Source organism: Scophthalmus maximus, chromosome 11 (genome assembly GCF_022379125.1).
Source record: "Scophthalmus maximus strain ysfricsl-2021 chromosome 11, ASM2237912v1, whole genome shotgun sequence".
Lineage (NCBI taxonomy): Eukaryota > Metazoa > Chordata > Actinopteri > Pleuronectiformes > Scophthalmidae > Scophthalmus > Scophthalmus maximus.
In genome coordinates, this window is record NC_061525.1 from 13281393 (window position 1) to 13299529 (window position 18137).

General features: G+C 43.0%; 1 protein-coding gene across 1 annotated transcript in view; it reads left to right on the top strand.

Annotated features, from left to right (window-relative positions):
* Positions 1-3144: 3144 nt before the first annotated feature.
* The window catches only part of arhgap35a (Rho GTPase activating protein 35a), a 56339-nt gene continuing 41346 nt past the window's right edge, over positions 3145-18137 (top strand). Inside the window, exon 1 of the mRNA XM_035622219.2 lies at positions 3145-3450. The gene's annotated coding sequence lies outside the window, so the exon portion shown is untranslated. The remainder of the gene's footprint in view (positions 3451-18137) is intronic.

The following is an 18137-nucleotide window of genomic DNA, read 5'->3' on the forward strand; positions in this document are numbered from 1 at the left end:
GAAGCCTCTGACGTAATGTCAGCATTGATTCCAGGGTGCAGTGTGGCCTAAAGCATCAAATTCCATTTCGAAATTATTAAATTGTGTTTTACAGCCTCATGAAGTATCTGTTGTCGTGTCACACAGTGTTTTAGATCATTGAATAGGAAGTGCATTTTCTAGGAAGTTCATGGATGGACTAACAAGGAGAGTGAGGACAATTCCAGGAGAAAGCCCCAGTGTAAGACACTAAACATCTGTTTGAGCTGTTAGTACAGACAGTTGTCTTGTACAACACGGCAGACATTTCTCCAAGTATGTGGAAGTAATTGCATTGTCTTCCTAAAAACAAACCTAAATAAAGGCTGACATCTACCATAGGAGCTGAAATGTTTTATCACTGAGTGGATGAAATCATCGACTTCACAGTAACTCTTTTACAAAGTGAATGACTAAGTGCACAAAACACACTGTGTTATTAGGTCTAACCTTTGAGATGATTGATTTTCTCAGTACAAGTTTATCTATTGTACCATTGTGTTGCTCCATCATTTTTAGGTAGGCATCTTCGGGTGAACTCACAACAAATATATTTCACGTGATGCAGCCATGCAACATTAAAATGTGTTAGTCAGTGACTAATGTTTGAGTTTGTACAGTGGGATGGAGATCATTTCGTCAGAGAAAGTGAAATGGGGCAAAGATGGCAAATGGACCAAAATTAAGTTAATTAATTACAATCATGATGACATGAACATTTCCCTTTTTTTCAGTGTTGCAACAGAACAGACCATAACAGTGAAATAAGTAATATAACTTGACTGAAAACACAAATGAATGTAAAGATATTCCATAATCGGTAAATGCCCACTGTACTTTTTACTTAAGTGGAAGAACAAAGCCATTAGTAGCTAAATTAGCTCAAAGTATCCAGAGTTAAAATAGTCATTACAGACTATAACATCATCAGTTTCTTATTATTATTTACTTATTATTATTCTAACTGATGCCAGGGGATGGTTGAGGTGATGGTTGGTTAATTTGGTGCTTTAATCTATAGAAGTGCATCATATTATGAGATCTATAAGGTATATTTACTTATTTACTTTACTTTTCAGACTGTAAAAATGTTAACTTAAATCATATATTTTACACTCTCTCTCTCTCTCTTATATAAAGTTAAATATATGATCTCAGTGTTGCAGTTGAAGTACAATTTACTCAAGTCGCCTGACTGGACCAATTCGTGTTTTAGAAAATGACTTTTTATAACATCTATGTGCTTACTATGGCTTTTATTTATCATTAGATACTTATTTACTTTTAGTTTAATAATATGTTCACTGAAATCATATGTTTTGAACTGTTTTTTAATATATTTGTTGTAGTTGAAGTACAATTAACTTAATTTGCCTGATTGACCAAGTTAAAGATTTAGAGAATGATTTTTCATAGCTTCTATATGTTTACTATGACTTTAATTTATTGTCAGATATGTAATTAGATTTTACTCTAATAATGTGTTCACTGAAATCATATAATTCTCTCTCTCTATATATATATATGTTAAATATATAATTTCAGTGTTGTAGTTCAAGTGCAATTTACTCAAGTTGCATGATTGAACAACTTAAAAAAAAAATCATTATTGGATATACAATAAGTTGACTGGAATCATATATGTTTAACCTTTAATCTAATTGGAGTAATGGACGGTGTGTTGTAATTGTGTCCATGAACCGCTGGGCGAGACTCTCTCTCTCTCTCTCTCTCTCTCTCTGTCTCTCTCTCCCTCTCAATTTTCAATTCAATTCAAAAAACTTTATTGGCATGTCAGTTTTAAACAACAATGTTGCCAAAGCATAAACATACAATTGTACGAACATTCGGACGGAACACGACAAACAGTAACACGAACATAAACGAAACATTAACATTGATATATATTCGTTATATATATATACAGTATATACAGTGTGTGTGTGTGTGTGTGTGTGTGTGTGTGTGTGTGTGTGTGTGTGTCGGTCATTCACTGTCCCTCAGGTTGTGGCATTTTAGCATTTGCTCTGTCTCCTTCTCCCATGAGTTTCTTTAGTTTTGAGACGCCGTTGTGGTCTTTGAAATTTGACGTCACAGAGTTAAATTTTTTAAAATAAATCTTCCTCGTTTCACTGAATGTTTTACAGTGTAGGAGAAATTGCGCCCCCCCCTCATCCCTCTCTGTGATTGGATGAGAGCGAGACGCTGGATTCGGGAGAAGGTCCGCCGCCATTATTGGGAAGCTGAAAAAAAAAGAAAGAGAAACAGACTTCTCTACACACCGTCACACATTTCTCCCGCGAGCGGCTCAACACGAGAAAGAGACAAACACACTCGGGTGGTTCCGACCAGCTCGCCCCACCGGGACACAGGCCGCTCCGAGCGGGGGACGCGCTCCGGCTCCTGCGCGGACTCGCTGCTTCGTTTTTTGACACAACAAAGGAAATAATAATTGGTCAAAACAACGTGGTGGCGGAGCGAGAAGGGGAAACACACACACACACACACACACACAGCCGCCGCCGCCGCCACCCCCCATTTTTTCCTCCTCGTTTTCCAGCCGCGACGAGGAGCCTGGAGTTTGAACTGCATTTTTGTTTCTTCTTCTCTGCTCCTCTTTCGTTTCTTGACGAGAATTGAGTCGTTGTTTTTTCCTCGCTAGAGAGAGAGAGAGAGAGAGACAGAGAGAGAGAGAGAGAGAGAGAGACAGAGAGAGAGAGACAGAGAGAGAGAGAGACAGAGAGAGAGAGAGAGAGAGAGACAGAGAGAGAGAGAGAGAGAGAGACAGAGAGAGAGAGAGAGAGAGAGACAGAGAGAGAGAGAGAGAGAGAGAGAGAGAGAGAGAGAGAGACAGAGAGAGAGACAGAGAGAGAGACAGAGAGAGAGAGAGAGAGACAGAGAGAGAGAGAGAGAGAGAGAGAGAGAGACAGAGAGAGAGACAGAGAGAGAGACAGAGAGAGAGAGAGAGAGACAGAGAGAGAGAGAGAGAGAGAGAGACAGAGAGAGAGAGAGAGAGAGAGAGAGAGAGAGAGAGACAGAGAGAGAGAGACAGAGAGAGAGAGAGAGACACAGAGGGAGAGAGAGAGAGACAGAGAGAGAGAGAGAGACAGAGAGAGAGAGAGACACAGAGAGAGAGAGAGAGAGAGACACAGAGAGGGAGAGAGAGAGAGAGAGAGAGAGACAGAGAGAGAGAGAGAGAGACACAGAGAGGGAGAGAGAGAGAGAGAGAGAGGGGTCCATCTGAAAACTTCCGACCGATGACACGAGCTCCGGAGCGGAGGAGCGGACACAGCCCGTGTGTTCACTTGACAGTAACCGATGCTCGACGGGAGTGTGGTGGGGTTTTTTGTCTGTTCTTTATTTTTTAAAGTCTGTCGCCGACTGTGAGAGGAAGAGAGGAAGAGAGGAGCGGGCGGAGAGCTGGATGCTATGGTATGTAGATCACACTCTCCCTTTCTTTTCTACTCCGAATGGGTTCGTAATACTCCGACAGGACAATGTGAGGAGATGAACTGTGACCAACAGATGTTCCAGGCCTTCACTTCTCCACGCGTTGCAGAGTGGGGCCTTTTATTTTTTGGGGTAAAAGCTGCGAATAACAAGAAACTGGGAGTCAACCTCAGCCCCCTCCCCTCCCCTCCCCTGAGTGCTGCTGTGATTTGAAGCCATTAAAAGTCATAATAATGATCACTATTAACAATGACGCACGAGTGGACCGGAACATGATAAAGAGAGCTGTTCAGATTTAGGTTCAGTGTTAAAGTCTGTGCTGGTTCAAACGAGAAGTTTTGCTTAGAATAGTTTGGACAACAACACCTGGAATGCATTTGTCTTATCAGGTCTGGAGAGACTCCCCCTGTGTCCCTGGAATAAAAGGAGCAACGAAGGACTGTGGACCTAGAGGAGGGGAAATGGGGTGTTAGTGTTGGACTACGTGACATGTCAAGCAACTGCCTTGTCCGCATGTTTTCGCCTGTTCATTAAATGTGCTGATCATCTCCTGGTTAAATGTATCAGTGAGGTTTTTTGTAAAGTTTTAAATCCTTCATTTTAACTGCCCTGGGCACATTTAACGCTTCAGGAGCCACAACCATCAGCCGGTCATAATATAAGCTCTTAAACGTAATAAATTTGCAAAACCTCAAAGCTGCGTGCAGTGCACAGGGCTTGTGGCTGACACGGTCACCCAATGAGCATACGCCCCGAAATTCCCATTCTGTTCTCTTTTGGTTGAACTGTACCCGTCACCGTCACAAATGAGTCAAGTCTTTTCTAGAGCCGTCTCCCAACCGGTGAAATATCCCAGGTGGGGACATGAACCACGACTCTCTGGGTGATGCACGTCGACCCCTTAATGCTGCAAGATAAGTTACAGATAGGCTGATGAGGTGTGACCCGATGGCAGCTTTTAACAACAACCAATAATCTGATTTTTTTGTGCCAGAACTAGTCACTGGTGTGTCACAGCCTTAATCTCCCTGCCACTGCAAAGTGGTCAGCCACTCCCTTTCAGTCAGTCCTTCCACTAGACGTTTGTTTCAGCAGTGATCAGTCCACCTGCCTCTGGTTTGTTGATTCAATCCTGATTGTGACACATTTTAGAGGGCTGAATCTCTGTGTAGGTTTTTTTCCGTATGGCCTTAAAACAGAGGGGCAACGCAAGAGGGCTTTGGTCTGTACTGCTGTGTCACTGACGAAAAGAAGGGAGATTTCAGGAACTGATTTATATGCCATTTCACGAAAACAAGGCCTTGTTCACACGTTGCATTAACGTGCGTCCTGGCCGGTCCGATCGGTGGACAGCTCTGAGTTTGTTAGCTCAAACCTTTATGAAAATCTCCCCGTGTCTTCAGGGATGACTTGTGATTGGGTCTCACTTCCCCGATCCGTATTCAAATAAACGCGAACATGATTACTGTTTGCAAAGATTGATTGTGTTGTTTTTAACCAATGGGAGGCAGCAGTGCTCCTACAGTGCCTAGTCTGTCAGAAATGAAAGGGAGACAGAATCAAAACATTGCAGACTGGGTTTGTTCCTTGACGTGTTCCTAGTCAAACCCAATCGCCCAAGAGGCTTGATGCACTTGGGCTTGTTTAAATGTCCCCTGTTGTTGCACAAATTTAGTACATACATACATTTACATAGAGGACATCAGTTGTTTTGGCTTTCCTTCAACGTGGCCCCGGACACATTCCTGTACACGCTGCTGAAAGAATGTGGCCATATGCGACCCGGACCACCTCCGAACGTGGCAGGTCCAATGCAAGTCTTGGGTGCATTCACACCTGTACTGAGAACTGTCCACTTAGATCGACTCACCCAAGATGCATGTTACTGCCAGATGTGAACATGGCCTGAGTTGACTCATTTGCTGGCAAGCCTCTGGCTCAGTGCTTTTTGATGAGTTTATTGAGTTTATTGGGAGGACCATGCAAGAAAGAGGCAAACACACACTTTCTTTGGTCTCTTTGCTCTACGGTAAATGTATTAGCAGCTGTCAGCACTTCTGTGCTCTGCTTGATTGGGCCCTTTGCAGCGCAGTCACACCTCTCCAGGAAGCCTCTTCTTTCTCTAAAAGCTGTGCCATTTGCCCAGGCAGCAGGCTAGCTACACGCATACCCACTCATTCCTGTCTGCCTGCCTGCCTGTCTGTCCCCCAGCCGCGGATTGTGTTGTCAGTTCATGGGCTAGAACATGTTCCTGGGATTAGAGGAGGGCAGGCTTTGCTCGTCAGGATGTAGGTCAGAGATGCGGATACATCCTTTGATGTGGACACTGAAAGAGAGAATCTCCATCCACCCATCGTCTACCGCTTTATCCATCTAAGGGTCACGGGGGGGCTGGACCCAGTCCCAGATAACATTGGGCGAGAGGCGGGGTACATCCTGGACAGGTCGCCAGCCTATCTCAGGGCCACATACAGAGACGGACGACCATTCACTCTCACATTCACACCTATGGCCAATTTAGAGTCTCCAGTTAACCTAACCCCATTCTGCATGTCTTTGGACTGTGGGAGGAAGCCGGAGAACCCGGAGAGAACCCACGCATAAACGGGTTAAACATGCAAACTCCACACATAAAGGCCCTGGTTGGTTTGAACCGGGATTCGAACCCAGAACCTTCTTGCTGTGAGGCAAAAGTGCTGACCACTACACCACCGTGCAGCCTGAAAGAGAGAATCTGTCCCGTATTATGTGGACAGATAAACACAGGGTTTGACATGCTACGGATCAGAAACAGTGGAGAGATATCTATCCTCATATCATATCCATGTCCTTGCTTGACTCTTACAAAGTGGACGTATGATCAGATAAGTCCAGCTGCGAGCATATTAACTTAATGGGGAACAATATCTTTCTGTCTTGCAATACCACTTAATTTAAAAACTTGCCATATTATTTCCATGTCAACCCAGGCTTTTGTGACCACAAACCACTGTGCCACTGAATGAACGATGGCTTCTTACCTGCTCCTATGCAGCGCGGGTACCTGTAGATGCAGGGTGACTCCATATGTCAAGGATGGGAAGTTTCCCCGCTCATCTTGAAATGTGCCGATTGCCAAATCTCTTCTCTCTCTTGTTTTACAGGAGAGGTTTGCTCGCGAGTCAGTGTAAGCCTGTGTTTGATGGAGAAAGGAGCTAATTATAGCGGGCAGCTTTGGAGTTTGGTGGACCAGATTACAGTCACTCTCCTCTCAATGGCTGCCTTGTTCTTGTGGCCGATTATTAGGCAGAGAGAAGTGCATTCTGGGATGATTGTATCTGAATTTCCATTAGAAAGTGTGCCTGCCTCAGTTGAACTGAGGTTCTTTTCTGTCCCCACTGATTCAGCTCCCTTGCTCATTATAGTTCTGGGGACAGCTTGATATAAAGGCCTCCGTAGTTTGCCCCTATTCTGTTTTGGAGGCAGTTTAACTGGATCCTGAATGACCAATTTATATTCGAGGGAGCTGACCCCAAATCAGCAATGTTGGCTGTACATAGTGTATGATTGAGTGACACAATCATAAAGTGTCCTGTGCGGAAACCCTTCTTAACAAATGGGTCACCTATGAAATCAATCAGTAGCAAAGCTCTATATCCCAATCCCACCTTATTATGGTATTGCTTTTCCAATACAAATGCATTATTAATGTGCATTGCTAGTGGAAAGTAATGGCTTTTGATATGATAAATGGTTTGAATAGTGGCTGTTGGGCTCCGTTGAGTTAGTTTAAACTAGCTTTCATATTTCTTTGTGGAAAAAAAAAGAAAGACTGACAGTGTTTTGAGGCATGGTGACCATGGAGATAAAGGACCAGGATGTAAGCCACAGAGGAATGGTGACCTCTGTATGTGAGCAGCCCTGTTTTGCTATTCCAGATACAATTACACAACAGAGGGACAGGGGTCATAGAGGGGGGGAGGGGGGGGGGGGGGCATTGGGGGAGAACTGGGATAAACTAGAACTAGTCTCAGCAAGAGTGTGACAAAACAAAGTATGTAGTCAGTCTGAGGAGGAGAAAAAAAGCTACAAGAATGAGAGTGTAAAGTAAAACGCGAGCGAACTGCTGCCAGTTTCTGCTTCAGGCTGTGTTCCTGGTATGTGCCCTTTCCGCTTTGTGCTCAGGGATCAACCAATCAATGACAGCCATAAGTAACCCTGCTGCTTGGCTATTGGCCACAACTGAATTCCATGACTCAGCACGTCCCTGGATAAGATGTTATGATTGAGTCGCTGCCAATGAAATGAGGCCACCGCCCAGAGTTCAATAGGTTGGACTTGTTTGTACCACCTACAGGCAGTGCCCACATGGTTCTTAACCCTCAGGTTCTCCATGTTCTGTGACTTGAGTAGGGGACAAGCATGAAAAGGGAGGCTTGTTAAGCACCATTACATTATCCTGTGAGGGGAAAAATGACTTCTGATTGTTTTTGAGTGAGTCAGTGTTTATGATAAACTTTGGATTTTGGATGGAAACCTCTCACCCTCAGAGACAAAGAGACTGCCCTGAAATCCACCTACACACGTATTAAGGGATAACGTTGAGCCTGTTTGTCATCTGTGGACACAGACACATACTCACACATTTCCCACACTTACCCAGCAGTTAAGTATTCATTTTTGTCTCAACCTGTCATGCTGACCTGCCCTAATCTCATCTGCAAGGCTTCAGGCTGCGTTGCCTAAATTAGGCTGGAGTCAGGAGAAGTCCCCGAGTGTCATTGTCTGACTTTCTCCCTGGAGATTCACTCGTGTGGCGCCCCTGAGTTTCCTGTAGGAAGTCCACCTATGCCTGGGTTGTGTGGGGGAAAAATGGCAGGCCAGGAGAAGTGAATAGGGTCAGGAGAAGAGGGAGAGCTGAGGGTCAAAGGTGAGGGGGAGGAAAAATCTCACATGATGAACATTGGAGTCGGTTTTACAATCAGAATAATTGCCAAATCAGAAAAAGCATCACGTAACCCCCTTTAACAGAATAAACTATCTGATGCAATTTGAAACATATCCCTTCAAATGAGACAGTCTGTCATATTAAATTGTCACACGTCCATATACATAACATCATGTTGATTTCAGTTCGGAGATAAAAAAAATGTAATACTTACACCGTACATCATGATTTTAGTTTTTAATAGTGAAAAACAAATTTGTTTTACAGGAAGAACATTTTATTGAAGTTTAATTTATTTATGTCTTTTGCAGAAAACAGTACTTAAACAAGAAAAGAGTTCAGCCCTTGTGAATAAAAATTTAGCTTCAGTGCAGACTCCACATTCCTTGTAGTCCAAGGCTGTGGGCTGTCGAAGGGCATCTCTGGCTGCCGAAGCATACAAATAAAGGTAATTAAAACCTGTTATTTAAGCCTTTGCAGCAACCACCTTGTTCTCCCGATTGCCCTTTGGTTTTGTGTGTCCTTTGGTCCTTGGACCCTGGTATACCTGATTTTATATCTAGTATTTAAACATGTTTTTAATAATCATTACGACAGCCAGTGAAACCACCTGATTTGAATAAACTGGCCAATTTGAAAACGCCTCTTCACCAGGTGAAAGTTTGTCATGTGACCGCTGTAACTGCGATCTCCAGTCCTGAATACTTTCTACACATGCTTGAGGTTCTGAATCCTGGCAGGTGCCATGGGTAGCACAACGGCAGCGTCTTCCATTAAACAGCTGCAGGAAAAGTTGTGTGTATTCTGATACAACTCATTGGATCCGAAAAGGAAGCTTAGCATTCATTATGCTAATCTCCCCATTCATGTCCATCCTCCGGACGGTGCTGGGCATCATCAGTTGGATCCATTTTAAAGGGAAAGGGGGGGAAAATAAATTTCTTACAGCTCACCTCAGCTCCTTTGTTCAAAGTGATCTGTAAATATTGTAAGTAAAAGCAATATGATTAATGATTGACTTAATACAGCTATTTGCCTTTTTACACATTTGCCATAATAGTATTAGTTTATTAGTTTAATAGTATTTTTCATTGTATAAACAGCAAACTGTGCAGAGGCAGGAAGTAAGACACTGGTGATACTTAAATATATTCTCTGAGTCTCTACTGTAAATCGTTATCGTCTCTGGGTTTGCATTTGCAACTTGTCGATATATACATTATTAAGCATGTGTATGTGAATGCTTACGGTTAATGCAATTTGACACTGCAGTTTAGCTTTGTGTGTTGTCTATTTATCTTCATGTCTGAAACATGCTGCCTCCGCCCGGTGTTCTGACAACTTTATTGGAAGTGTCTTCGTACACCTGGAGCACTCAGACGGAGAAGAGAGAGGGGGAGAGTGGGAGGCAGAGAGGCGTTCTACTTCCAACATATTCTAATTAAAGTTGGCAGCTTTAATTGCTGACTGATATTAATAGGAGCAGAAGGAGAGTGACAGAAGTAGAGAGGAGAGGGACGGGGGAAAAAAGGCCCGCACAACCAGACAACCAGAGGTCTTGGGAAGAACCTCCCTTGACCTCAAGTTTTTCTCTCTTTCCTCAATCTCCTCCGAAGCTCAATCAATCCTGCCCTTTCGTCGCTTTTTCACATAATCCCTGATATTTTTTATGTTTCTGTTTAATTTCTCTTCTCTTTTTACTCTCTCCATCCCTCAACTTTTCTGTCCTTGGAGCGCATTGCAATGTTACTGTCAGCTGTGTTAAAGGACACAGGAAGGACATCACCTTGTCACTAGATGTTAGTCTCAGATGCCACTTCAGGGGTATCTGGTCGCCCCTGTGGTGGCCTTTGGCATCTCTCCAGTGAACACGTCCTGACAAGGGCTCTGTCCTGCACACAAAACCCTTGTGTTTGGACCAGTGACGATTTTAAACGGTGTTGTGATTGGGTATTCTAAACTTGGTGCCCGCCCCAGGCATTTTAAAATTTGCAAATCATTACCTGGTTGTTACTGACTAGTATTTTTGCTTGATGCAACTCAACATTGAAAGTTTGGCTTTGGAAAATGCTAAGTGTCGTCAGAAGGGCACCTGAATCATTTTGTAAACTTCTCTGCACACTATGTGAACAGCAGTGGCTGACACTTCCTCATCCTCGCAACATAAATGTCAGAGTGGTTCTGGCCATTAGGCAGCCGTGTGACAGTGGACATCATATCCTCTTTAAGGTGAGAAGATAAGGTGGCTGTTCATAGCCATTTGTTATCGCAGGCAGCGAGCCCCAGACACGTCCACATCCCTTATCTGGCCCACTCCCAGTTTCTGGCCCGAGTGAGGGCCCATGCGAGCCCAGGGCTGATGAGTAAGCACAGCTCAGCCTGCAGATGGCCGGGCCTGCCGCTATCGATCGCAGCGCCACCGCCTGTCATCCAGCCACCACTTAGCTAATGATGTCCATACTATTGTGTCAGGGCTTGGAAAATGGCCATAAAACGTAGAGCGGCGACTAGCGGCTGCGTCAGAGGGAAAGATGGATTTTTTTGCGATTGAAGAGGCACACTCAAAGCAGCCTGAGCCAAGTGGTACTGTGTCATGCAATCTTAGGATGTAACACCGTCATTCTTGTTACTGCTCGCACTCTCTCTTTCTCTGCCCCCTTCCTTTTCTTTTTGTTGCTGGCTGTTTTTGTTGTGTAGCTGGTAGGCCCCATCTGCATGAATGAAAGGCAGACCTCGATTTCCGTCAGGGGCTGTTACTGGGACTGTTACTGGGATTGTTACTGGGACTGTTAAACGGCACATTTGTTAGTGCAAAATAAATGCTCTTACTGATTAAATGCTGCCCTGAATGCCGTAAAAATACATGTCCATCCACATGTCATTTTTGAGGATTGTAAATGGATTTTTTCTACTCTTAGTTGGGTTTTCATGGGAGGGGGGCATGGGTCATTTCTCCCTTGTCATTGACATAATTTCCCAGGATGCAGTTGGGGCCCCAAGGTCCATAGCTCTTATGTCAGAGTTCATTTCCTGTTGCAGTGCTATAGCAGCTCCTGAGGATCCACCATTTTGTAGCATTCCCGATGAGGTGTGGAGAAAATGTGTCTCAATACCCTCTATTCATTTTTAACTAGAAAAATGTATTTCACTCACAGTTATACAGTCATCTAGGATCAGCTGACTGAACCAGTGTTGTACAGACTGAAGGAAGTCAGAGAATTTATCATGAATCGTTTCATAGCCAGTTTTACAGTGAATAGTGTCGTTGAGGTCGCACTATGGATAAGATTAGATGATTGCAGCTACTGTTCATGAATTACAAAAGAGAGAGAGTCAAATGATTGAGCATAAAGTCAGTCTCCCAACAGTTTTTGCTGATTTTTTAATTTATAATAATACTTTTACAGTATTATGTCATTGTAAACAGCCACAAACCTGGAGGCTGCTCAAGCCCTGCCTCTTCCTTTGTTGCTCTGCTGACTTCCATGTATGTCATAAGTTGTGAAGTCAAAAGCAATGGGAACATGGCTGAAGAATGTAAACATTTGTGGGGATTGTTTTTGGTTGGAGGGTTGCTGAGAGCGAGGACAGCCTTCACCACACCACGGCTCATGTTAGTCACAGTTGTCGGAGGGAAGAGAAGGCAGGCCTTTCTGCACAATGAGGGAAAAGGTCGTTGGGAATGCAGTTTGTCAGGTCGGGACGAGTCCGGCCTGTTGGTGCTTAAATTCACCTGACTGCCAGAAAGATATGAGGAGGAGAAAGGTGAACCTCACTCTTGCAATTTTTGTCAGGCCATTTGTGAGCACAGTTTGTGAATTTACCTGTCATCATTCTAGATGACTTATTGGATGCTAGTTTGTTATTTCAGCCACTGAAAGGTGAGGAGAGCAGATTGTCTTTTTATACATTGCAGAGTGGAGACAGCAGTTTCCTCTTTAAATGCTGTTTTCAGCCTCTCAAATATCTTTCAAAGTAAACTGAGTTTTGAAAAAAAAAGCCCAGCTTGGTCTCTGATGGACATTTTTCCATGTTTATGACAGTTTATACACCAAAGGATAAATCGATTAATCCAGAAAAGTAATCTGCAGATTTTTCGGTAATAAAACTAATCGTTAGTTGTAGTCCTTATCGCATTAATCTGTCCCTCATAACAGTCAGTGCTCCTGCATGTGAGAAAATCTGTCAGTATGTTTTGTCAGTGTGTTTTCATGCTGGCTGTTGTGCTTTCAGTCATGCAGTTACAGAGAAAGGCAAGTGGTTAATCTCTAGTAGCTCTGAATGACTAATTGGGAATTTGTCTTAGCGATTGTGCTAAATACTAGTTAAGAATCTTTTTTATTTTGACTAGTCATTGATCATATCTAATCAATGAGAAGACACCAGGTATCTATGTGTATAATCCTCAGCCTGGATTGGTTCTCACAAACCGTAGCGACGCATACTGTAGCCTGGACAAAACACTTGATACAAAATGCAAAAAGACAACAAACATTTAGTAGTAATTGTGATTTTTTATTTTGACTAGTCATTGATCATATCTAATCAATGAGAAGACACCAGGTATCTATGTGTATAATCCTCAGCCTGGATTGGTTCTCACAAACCGTAGCGACGCATACTGTAGCCTGGACAAAACACTTGATACAAAATGCAAAAAGACAACAAACATTTAGTAGTAATTGTGATTCCTCTTAAACTGCTACCTCCAAAAAAAAACATACGATGATTTAAAACAGTTCCATGGCCCCATCGAAAGTCTGTAATTAAAATTGCTTAAGAAAGATTGAGTTGTTTGAGCTGATAAGTGGAAATCAATTTTAATTCTCTACTGAAGAATAGGGTGAGGGTACTAATGATGATGTTTTTTTTGTAAAGTATGGATTCAGGACCACATTTTAATTAGTGGTAAATAAATTTTGAGACATCACTATAACTATTGAAAACAAACAAAACCATCACAGAGAATAAAAACAGCATCTGCCACGTCATATTTCACCTACAATTTTACATTGTGCGCAACAGTTTTCTGGATATAATGCATGAATGGTCACACAAAGAAAGATTTTTTTGCAGACTAAAATTGGAACTGGTTTTGCTTGTAACCACTTGTCCAGTTCTGCCCCAACTACATATTTGCAGCATGACCATAGGTTTTATTTTACTCAAATGCCTATTCGTTGTTATAAAACCTAATTTCCTCATGTTGCTTCTTGTTCCATATGTTGCAATACATGAAAAATACGCATGGGGATGGAATGTTGACAACAGCTGCTATGTGACAGATACTAATGTAGTGAAATGCACAATGAAAAGAATGGTAACAAAATAATGCTTTTAAACAATGCCAGGCAGAATTCTAGTCGTGTCTGGGACCTGTGATTGAAATGTTGTTTTCCACTGTCATTGTAATCTTGGAAATGAACTTTCAGTGATAACTGTAATTACACTTATGAGTTTCCTGTCAAACCTCTGCCAGAAATGACAACAAAAAAACTATCATTATAAAGATGTTGATTATTTCCGCCACCTGTTGGGTATATATTGTGAAAAAATGTATACACGTGTCAGAAAGATCAAGAGTCAGAAAGCTGAAAGAAGAAAGAAAGAACAACAAGATTTATTTTTTAAATAGGATGACACAAATTGTAAGCTTAGGTGTTGACCTAAACCTGTCAGATCATTTGAGTGATGTGTTTTTGATGGCAGGGCACTTCTTCTGTTTGTGTGTTATTTGGTGGAATACAACCAAATACGTGCCTGAGACTAGTTTAACCTGTCCTTGAACCATAGTACAAGGCATTACGCAGGAGCACACTGTCAGACATTAAGCAAACTCTGTTTCAACATATCATATACTACATGGACTCCCCTCCACATTATTTCACCATGTGAATATACCCCCTCTCTGTCCCAAGGGGTTGGACATTGTGGATCAGATTCTGGGAAAATTGTGCAACACAGATTGTTCACAGGCGGCTTTAAGACCACAGAGCACAGCTTACATCTCAGGCCTTGCCTTTTCCTCCTTTCCCTCCGCCTGCTCCCTACAGAGGTCATAGTTGACAGGAGACATGGGTGGGTGATGTCAGCCGTCTCCTCAGAGGGTTTGAGGGTCCTCGGGGATCCTGTGAGGTTGGGCAGCAGTTCCAAAGGGGAAGACGGGAAGCAGTGATGGCAGAGAGAGGGAAGGAACAGCTCGCTGTTGTTTCGACTTTGTTTATTATTATTCTTACATGTCAGTGCTTAAGAGGGAGACACAGGATGTCGATGTTCGGGTTCTATCGCCAAGAAGAGCTCATTCGTGACGTGAGTGTGTGTGTATATCTGTAAGCATCTGGAAATGTATGTTATGCCACAAGGTCACATTTTCCTCTGCAGAATTTGCTTGTTTGAGGTATTTACAGTAGTCTTCATGAATTTTGATGGGTTGAGATTTTTGCATTTCATGCTGTGGGAGTTTGCCACTTTTCAAGCAACGTTTATTTTTTAGCGCATGTTGTGTCGTTGACTCGTTTTGTAATGTGCTAAACACTTGTGCGACAGTTGTGAGAGCTCTCTTGAGTGTATGGGGCGGTGCTCTTGGGACTGCCTGATGATGTACCATGGTAAACAGTTCCCACTGCTTGCACAGCTGGGCCACACTTGACAGACCACTGCGGTGCATGTAGAGGGGGAGATGGAGAGAGGGGTGGGCAGGAGGCAGACACTGATGCCCCCTTTTCACCCAAATTAGCTCTGGTCCTTCAACAGGATCCATTCAGGGAACCATGTTTTCACCGGTTTTGAGCGAAACCATCATAATCAAAAATGGGTCACAAACAGAGGGCAGTGCACAGTTCACATTCACAACAAGAGTTAACAATAGCAGCAAGATGGTGGATCACACTGATTATCCGTTAGTGTTTGTGCTGTTATTACAGATAGTGTTTTTGTCCCTACAAGCTCTTTTTTTTTTAAACAGTCCCTTACATGCACTCTTCATTGTTACCTTCTTCATCCTCTCTTTCCCACTGACATTGTCACAGTTTGGTTTTGAAAAACATTATTTTTTTGTTGCTCCAGCTGGGAACCGCCTTTTTGGTCTCTGAACCATTTTATCTATAATTGTTGAAAAAATTAGGTGTGCAAACTGAAACTGAAGCTGTTCCATGTTGGAGGAAAAGGGTTGAGAGAGACAGTTGCTACATCCACATTACTAGTTTTTTCGTTTTAAAATACATCACTGCTGCTACCTGTACGACTGCTGTCTGCACTACTCTGCAATTTCAGCGCACCTAAAACATTTGAAAACGCTGCTCGCCCCATTTTAGTTTCAGTAGGCTGCATTGTAGTATGGCATAAAAAAGGCGTTTGGAAACGATGATGCAGTCCTGCGCATTAGTTTCTTGTTCTTAACAGTCAGGACCCGACTGCCAGTGGTAAATGCGAAATGTTTTAAACAAATGCTTTAAGTACTAGTTCCACCTCGTTGTCGCTTCAAGAACAGAAATCCCAGCTCTTATTTTTCACCATTGGTATTTTATGTAACTAAGTAGGTAACGGTAGGCGCACAGTCAGTGTACCTGAACGGTCATGCGATATATAGGTTTTCAGGTGTGTTAGTATAGACTGGTATTAACACTAATACAGAGCTTGTGTTTGGATGGAGATGGTTTCAGTTTTAAAACACTGTGTTAAAGCGAAAAAAGTATTAGTATGGATGTAGCCAGAGAGGAAGGGGTAGGGTAGCGTGACTGGCCTAATACAACTGAGGAATGCTGTGAGGGCCTGTGGGGCAGGATACAAACTGCAAAAAGGACAAGTGAGTGCAGGGGAAACGAGGAGAAAACTGATTATAAACGACAAATCCCCAGCCCCTGCGACCAAACGGTGTTAGCTGCTGTATCCTGAGGGTGGGAAAATGCAACAGTCATAGCTCCAACTCCAATCCAATCTCCTGCACTTATTCTGTGTGCGACTACGTTTGTGCATGCGTCCTCCCTAAATTCAACAGACCGAGATAGGAAATTTTGTCCCTCCCCTCATCATCTGCCCAGTGCTCGCTGTCTGTCGCTGATTGGCTGGAGCGAAAGCGAGGGATGAGATTTTGTCGCCTAATCTGCCAGCAGATCGCCACTGATGGGCCTCTGTAGAATGGCTTTAGTAAATTACTGTTCCAGGGAAGGCAAATCCCTTCTATCAGATAGCAGCTCTCTCTTCATCTCTCCCTCCGTCCCAAGTCCGGCACTCTCTTTCTCTTCACTACATCAGTCAAGCTTTGACTTTATCTCTTCATCGCTGCCTTGCTCTCCTCTTCTTTTCTCTCTAACCGCTGTCCTCTACCTCTCCCTCTCTCTTTCCTTCCTTTTATTCTTTAATTAATTTTTTTTGTCACCTGGCTTTCTCTGATATTGGCCTTGCACCCTGAGTGAATGCGATGAGCTGGTGTCCCAATGCGTAGCTCTGTGTTTTTTGCTCTAAGGCTACTCATTAACATCAGCACATTGCAGCATGTGTGTGTGAACAGTTTCCACTATTCCCTGGTGTGTTTGTGCATGTTAACAAGATGGACCTGTTTTGAGGGCAGCCATTTTACCTTGCCCAATTTGAAATCACACAAGATATAATACTGTGCATCCTGCATCTATACCTGGAACATAGTGTTTGTGGATTAGATGGAATTAGTTTTTTGCGTAGGTGTTTATATTCTGCTTTCCCGTTTCCCAAAAGATATAACTTGACCGAGGCAGAAACAAAGAAGGTTTAGGAGTGAGATAGATACGGAAAAAGAAGGGTGTTTTCTGTCTTTGTAACCCACTTTCAGGACACAAAATGCCCCGAGGTGGGAAACATTGCCTGCCATGGAGAGCTGAGTGGAGCCAAATTCTCTGTGACCTCCTGTGTTCTGTTAGCCACTGCAAACTCCTCCTCAGTGTCATACAACTGCCTACGTAGTCGCTCTGCATTGACATAGGGCAGTGGCCAAGGAAGTGTAAAGGAAGAGGTGGAGAAGACACACGCACAAAAACACACTTTTCAAGTGTTTTATTGAAATGATGAGGTGTTTAAAGCAACTCAGTCCTGCAGAAAAGGCTGTTGTTGTAACCTCTTTATAATGAGTACGTTTACATGCACAGCAGTATCTAGGGCTGAATAATTAATCAAGATATTTTTGAAAACACAATTTGACCAGAAGTGCAACGTCCAAAGTGCAAGAGCTGCTTTTTAAATAAAATTCTCGGTTTCTAGTCATTTCAACCAGTGAAAGTTTGCAACATTCTGGTCCAATCAAATCTTTTTGACTGTCATCAAAATGATATCATTGTTTTTGTTCTTTACACTGAGTACTACATGGCTGGAGCTGAGAACACATGACTACGATCAGAAGCATCAACTTGATTTCCATCATTCTGCAGCCAGAGCATCAAGGTTTCTCAAAGCCAGGATGAGGGTTTCTGAACCCGGATGTGATATTACTCATCCTGATCATAACTGGAATATGAGAGTGCATATTAACCAACTCACAATATTTGTGGGTAATATTACTCCTCTTTGGCTCATTCTGTCATGGCCTAATTTTGGCTGGCGTACCAATAATGATTAGAATAACAGGAGATGTCATGTTTGTTGAGCCCCACCCTTCTTTATTGACTCTCTTCCCCCTGCAGTCTGAAAGGAAGCATCTGCCTCCCCACTGCTCGCCACACATGCTCCCTCTCCACAACCCACACTGCTCTCACTGCGACTGTGAGCTATCCAG